At 36.0% G+C, this 6,348-nt stretch overlaps 1 pseudogene; it reads right to left on the bottom strand.

Moving 5' to 3' along the window:
• Positions 1-2,236: 2,236 nt before the first annotated feature.
• LOC149222359 (endoglucanase 1 pseudogene) lies at positions 2,237-3,000 on the bottom strand (annotated as a pseudogene).
• Positions 3,001-6,348: the final 3,348 nt, after the last annotated feature.

Raw genomic sequence — 6,348 nt, 5'->3', positions numbered from 1 at the left:
ATTGCCAGAACCAGTGAGGAAGCCGTGTATCCTTTTGTTGGGAAAAACCCTGGGTTCTTCTTCAACATGTTGTATGTTCAACCCTACGTTCAGTATCAGGAAGTAGCTCATGGCTATGAACAAAACCAGAACCAAGAACCCGCTCAAGGGTATGGATAGTATCAAAATCTGGGAATCGCCCAAGTGTACGAACAATATCAAAACCAGAAAACCATCGCTGCGCAAAATGACCAAATATCGGCCTCTGTGGTTCTTGCCTTCTTGTACTCAAAAGAAGATGGTAAGGAAAAGCATGATAAAACAATAAAATTGTCGCTGAAACAAACTGTGTTCCTCCGAAATTCCTTGTATTGATGGGCATGTCGATCTCTAAAGGGTCGACGATGTTTGGAGCGTAGGAGCGTTGTAGCGTTATCATTTTGGGCGCCGAGGTTGCCAACACAACAGTTGTATTTTCACAAGATACAATAGAAAGAAACACGCCGAATGAAATGTACACGTTGGTACGAAAGAAGTCAAATTAGTGGTGGTGATAGTTATAATCTAGCATATTTAGGCCGAGGAAACTCCTATTTCCACCTTTATTGCAATATTAATGCGCCTTGACATGCGGGGCGATAGCCAGATATAACATGCGCCGTGATGATCAGAGAGAAAAAAAAACGTCACGCGTTATATCTGGCTATCGCCCCCTCATGTCAAGGCGCATTAATATTGCAATAGAGGTGAAAATAGGAGTCTCCTTTAGGCCGATAGGCTTTCTTTTGAAAGGGACTTTCGTCGTCCTTTTGCTTCTCACGTTGACCCCTGGACCGTCTACACTTTTGATCTCCGTCTGACATTTGTGCACAGTTTTTTAGGGCCACCCGTCTGCTTTCCACTGACATCTGTAACTCATTTTCAGGTTTTTAGCGCCACCCGTCTCGTCATGGTCTTCATCATCCTTTCAGGTTTTTAGCGCCACCCGTCTTGTCATGGTCTTCATCATCCTTCAGACGAAATGGTAGGAATTTCTGTTACGGTCTTCATCCTTCAGTGGAATGGTAGGTATTTCTGTTATGGTCTTCATCCTTCATGCAGAATGGTATCCATTTGTGTTATGGGCGCCAAAAATTGATGGATGCCTTCCTCTCAATGCAGAGATGGTAAATTGCCCTTCTCTCTCAAAATCCAATCACTTCAGCTGCGGAGATCTTGAAACACACACAACCTTACCCCTAACGCAGAACCCTAATTCGGTGCATTCGAGCAGTGAGCGGGAGCTTTATTCTAGCGAGGAAGAGCCGAGCGTATACATACAGTGCGCGTAGGCAGTAGGTATAGGTATGGTTTCTTGAAAGATAAGAGAACAATTCTTCTATTAGTTTGTCTTTGAGTATTTTTTCCATTAGAAGAGCCCACTGACAAGGAGACAGTACAGATGGAGTCACGCTCCAACCATTAGAAGAGCCCACTGACAAGGAGACAGTACAGATGGAGTCACGCTCCAACCATGGTAAGCGACAAGTGCTTATGTTCCCATATAGGTAATAGTTCCTATCAGTGTAGTTCCGGGATTTCCTAGTGTTCTCAGATATTGAACCTTCCTCTGCGTTGTTACAGGTAAACGCTATGCTGATCGTCTACGCTGTTACAGGTAAACTCTATGCTGATCTAATCAGAAGATATGTTAATTAGACTTGGCCTTACTGTGTGAATATGATTTTTTCGAGAGCTATACGAACAGGCCATTGAAACATGAGAAATAGTTATATTTTGTGTACGCAATTGCCAAAGAAATGAAGGTTTGTTCGGCATGATGCTCCAGGCCATTGAAACATGAGAAATAGTTATTTTGTGTAAGCAATATGCCAAAGAAATGAAGGTTTGTTCGGCATGATGCTCTATCTTCTACGGAAGAGACAAATTCTTTCCCTGCATTCGGGCTGCAATATGCGAAAGGACAGGGATGTCGCCGTATTTTTTGGATTATCAGGTATTACGAATCAAACAGAGAGCTGCAAATGTCGTGAGATGCACAAAGTGTGTTTTTTTTTCTGCCTCGGGGCAAACATATTCATCCAAATTTCAGGGACTGCTGAGGCTACAACATTTCTATTACAGGTACTGTCAACATATCATAACAGGTTCCTGATCGGAGGTGAATACTCTACGTTAGATGCTTATTAGTCGCCCATATTTTAATTACCTGAGTTGCAGTTTGAAAAAGACTTTGAGAATAAGAGAAGTCGGATGTTCAGAAAACGATGGACGCGGCAGCCATTGCTGCTGCAGTTTCTCCAGCGACATCGGAACCTGGATTTTGGGTGTCGATGTTGTAAACAGTACGAGATGTGTCCATGTCTTCTGGTTGCTCCCAGCAATCGTGATCAGTGTTGGGAACACCCACCTTGGCAATCACAAATCAATAAGCATTTACTCATGCATTTCTTGTCTGTTATATTCTTCGGAATGCTTGGATTGAGTGGGGCAGGCTATAGCTTTCATTCGGTCATACCTGCACGAAGATTTTGTTCGGTTGGACGGTAGCTTTGAGGAAATAGTCCGTAGCCCAACGAATCGCAGCTTTGGCATTTTCAATCTTCTGGCCCATTAAATTGCCGAACTCCAACACGCTCCAGGCTAACATGGTAGTAGTAGAAGCCATTGGAAACCCAAATTTTACGTTATCGCTTGCGTCGTAATATCGTCCAACCAAATCAACCTGCATTCATTCGATTTATTTAGTACCCATTGAAGAAAAACTAAAACAGTTGAAGGGTTGAGATGAAAGGCTAAAACAGTTATTCGTATGTTTTTAAAAAATATCCATACATTCTGGTCGAATCCGTCTGTGAGGGCTGAATCTTTCCTCCATGTCAATCTCTGATTTGGTGGAAGAACACCCGACCGCTGCCCCTCGAAGAACATAATGCTCTTTGAGAGGGCATCTTTGTAGTCAAAATTGCCATTGCCAGGGAAAGAAGAGTCTAGCACCTCTCTGAATCTACTCGTTGCCATCGCTAACTTGGTCATCTTGTAGAAGCTAGTTGATCCCTCTAATGATACTTGTGCTCATGATTCACACTATTAATTTTATACACAGGTCTTAAAATCGAAACCCACAACATCTTTTTATTTACTTCTTATTCTTGTTTTTAAAATTTTTAATTTTAAATGATTTAAAAAAAAATCCCTACACTTATTTAAAATCATGCATGAATATAACAATAATAACATAAAATATATACCAAACAGTTATTCACATTTAATATTGTTATTAAAACAATGTTTTATTAAGATTTAATGAAATGAATGATTTTATCAATAATGTTGATGTGTGTGTTTGTTGTGCGGCTGGTGGTACATACAACAATGAAATATATTTTATCAGAGTAATTGTATTTAATGGAATATAATCGCTGCATGAATTAAGACCTTAAACAAATATGATGCATTATTGAGTTGTTTGGTTATTTTGAATTTTCTATTCGATAGAGTTGTATTGAATGGAGTATCGTTCGATGGTTGTTGTGAATAAACAACAGAGATGCCCAATCATAGGTCAGTGGTTACTTTAAATAAACAACAGAGATGCCCAACCATTATTCAGTGGTTGCTTTGAATAAAGCATAGATTAGAATGGATCTAATCGCCCTTTGTATTTTTAATACTCTATGCAATTGAAAATGCAGGCGCGCTTTGTTCAGTGGTTGCTTAGAATAAACAATAGATTAGAATGGATCTAATCTCCCTTTGTATTTTTAATACTCTGTGCAATTGAAAAAGCAGGCCCGCTCCCAACACCAGCTCTTCAAGCCTAAGGAACATTGAAGTCTATAGCAAGCCCGAAGAGTCTACAGTACACCATATCAGCCATATAAATATAGATTAAGCATGCACTGTAAAATCTGCTTCTTATTACTCCAGTTCATTAGAATCTTTACTTATTCAGGGTTTTCAAATATAAATATAGATTAAGTATGCACTGTAAAATCTGCTTCTTATTACTCCAGTTCATTAGAATCTTTACTTATTCAGGGTTTCCAAAAGTCAGAAATGACGGGGACAAAGAGGAATTTTGTCTTCCTTCTAGTATCTTCCTGCTTTGTTTCCAAGGCAGTGTCTTCCTGCTTTGTTTCCAGGGCATAATGCCATGTAACTCAGGGGCCTAGTCTCCTCAATTTTTTTTGGGAATATAAACAGCCACCGATTATGTTTAAAAAAAAAAAACATGACCGAAAATGTTTGAGATAGGTGAAAGTCAATTTCTTTGGAGCATAATTAATGTACCTCTAGAACGCCATTTGTACTCTCTTTTTCTTAATGCCATTTGACTATAGGAGATCAAGTATGTCAGACTCAGGAGCGATGCATGTGATTTCTCTTGGCAAGGATAATTGGCAGGCATGGAAATTGGGGTGTAAGTAGTTGATCCCAACAGATTAGATAAAGAAGCTGTAAGTTTCTGCATATATATAGAGTTAGCATTGGTATAAGTATTGAAAGCAATATTTTTCTGTTGGCACCAAAATGCTACATGCACGTGGAATGTCTTCGGCCACAACCACCCTGTCACGATTTATCGCCTCACCTGTTACGAGAGGGGTGAAGGGATTCACATTTTACACTAACCTCAATTTTCCATTAGTTTAGCACATAGCTCATTCCTATTCAAATTCATGTCCCTCCCTCGGATGAACTTTCCTGAAATGACTCTACATATTCATAGCCATTATAGGTTAGTGCTCAATACCGTGTTTGCCCAACCAAGAAAGATGAATAAATTCGGTATATTATTATTTGTTCTATCTATAGAAATGATCAAAATAGAACTTACAATGTGAGAGTGGGGAAGAGAACGTGAAAGACAAGCTTATGTGAGAGTGGGGAAGAGAACGTGAAAGACAAGAAAGACAAGCCATCAGGGTACACTTTACTCACATGTTTTTATGACAAAAATTCGTTTTTTCTATGGTTTAATCTTTTATTATATTAGGTAAAAATTGGAAAGAAAAATGTTTGTGATGAGATACTTTGTTTTTACATTTCATTTTAATTAAATTGTAAAAGTTATTATTATAATATTAATTATATTTCTAATGAATTAAATGTTTTTTAAATCCCAACTATCTTGACTCCCCAAAAAAACACTCTTTGATTTGTGGCAAAGATCTTCCAAAAGTATTTAATTTGGATTGAAAAATGGATTATGGGCTAGATTTTTTTAGTTGAATATTAAAAATATTTAATTTGGTCTTTTTGTTTTGGGTCATAGACTATGTTTTTTGGTTTAACTATTAAATAACAATGAAAATATAAGACCTAGATAAGTGATTTCCAAATGATATCCATACTAAGTGTATATGTAAATGTAAACAACTAAATTTTAGTATAACAATTATTATTTCAAACCAAAATATATTTTTTACAATTCAAAAATCCCAATTTAACAATCCTATTGGCCTCTCTTTGCACCTTTTGGGGCAATTGCTAGTAAATATTCCTGACTTAGTAATAGAAAATTAGTTAATTATTTATATAAAAACATATATACAAAGGGAAATATATATAGAAAAGAAAAATAAATAAATAAAAGGTCTATATATATTCATTAAAAAAAGAGATTAAAAAAAGGTGAAAAAAGAATATCGAAATACAAAGAAAAATAAAAAAAAATTAATATTTAAAAAAAATTAATATTAGAAAAACAAAAAAAGACGTGAGCACAGTGAAAAAATTGGTACCAATGACCAGTTACACTTACAGAAATTGATGTGAATAAAGTGAAGAAAATTGTTAGAGATTAAAGTGAAGAAAATTGTCAACGATAAAGCTTTGAGGACAAAGCTTTTGAAGGAAGAGGCAATGTTACGAATATAATTTAAATAAAAATAAAATAAATATAAATGAAAGAATACTAAATCATAATTGTAGTTAATTAATGAAGAGGTGTGCCCCTAAAGACATTAAAAAAAGTCTATATATATTCATTAAAAAAAGAGATTAAAAAAAAGGTGAAAAAAGAATATCGAAATACAAAGAAAAATAAAATAAAATTAATATTTAAAAAAAATTAATATTAGAAAAACAAAAAAAGACGTGAGCACAGTGAAAAAATTGGTACCAGTGACCAGTTACACTTACGGAAATTGATGTGAATAAAGTGAAGAAAATTGTTAGAGATTAAAGTGAAGAAAATTGTCAACGATAAAGCTTTGAGGACAAAGCTTTTGAAGGAAGAGGCAATGTTACGAGTATAATTTAAATAAAAATAAAATAAATATAAATGAAAGAATACTAAATCATAATTGTAGTTAATTAATGAAGAGGTGTGCCCCTAAAGACATTACCATTAATTAATGGGCA

The sequence above is a fragment of the Pinus tabuliformis genome, chromosome Q (genome assembly GCF_031772625.1).
Source record: "Pinus tabuliformis cultivar Carrire ecotype Pingquan chromosome Q, CPIR1, whole genome shotgun sequence".
Classification (NCBI taxonomy): Eukaryota; Viridiplantae; Streptophyta; class Pinopsida; order Pinales; family Pinaceae; genus Pinus; species Pinus tabuliformis.
This window is presented reverse-complemented; position numbering and strand designations above follow the sequence as displayed.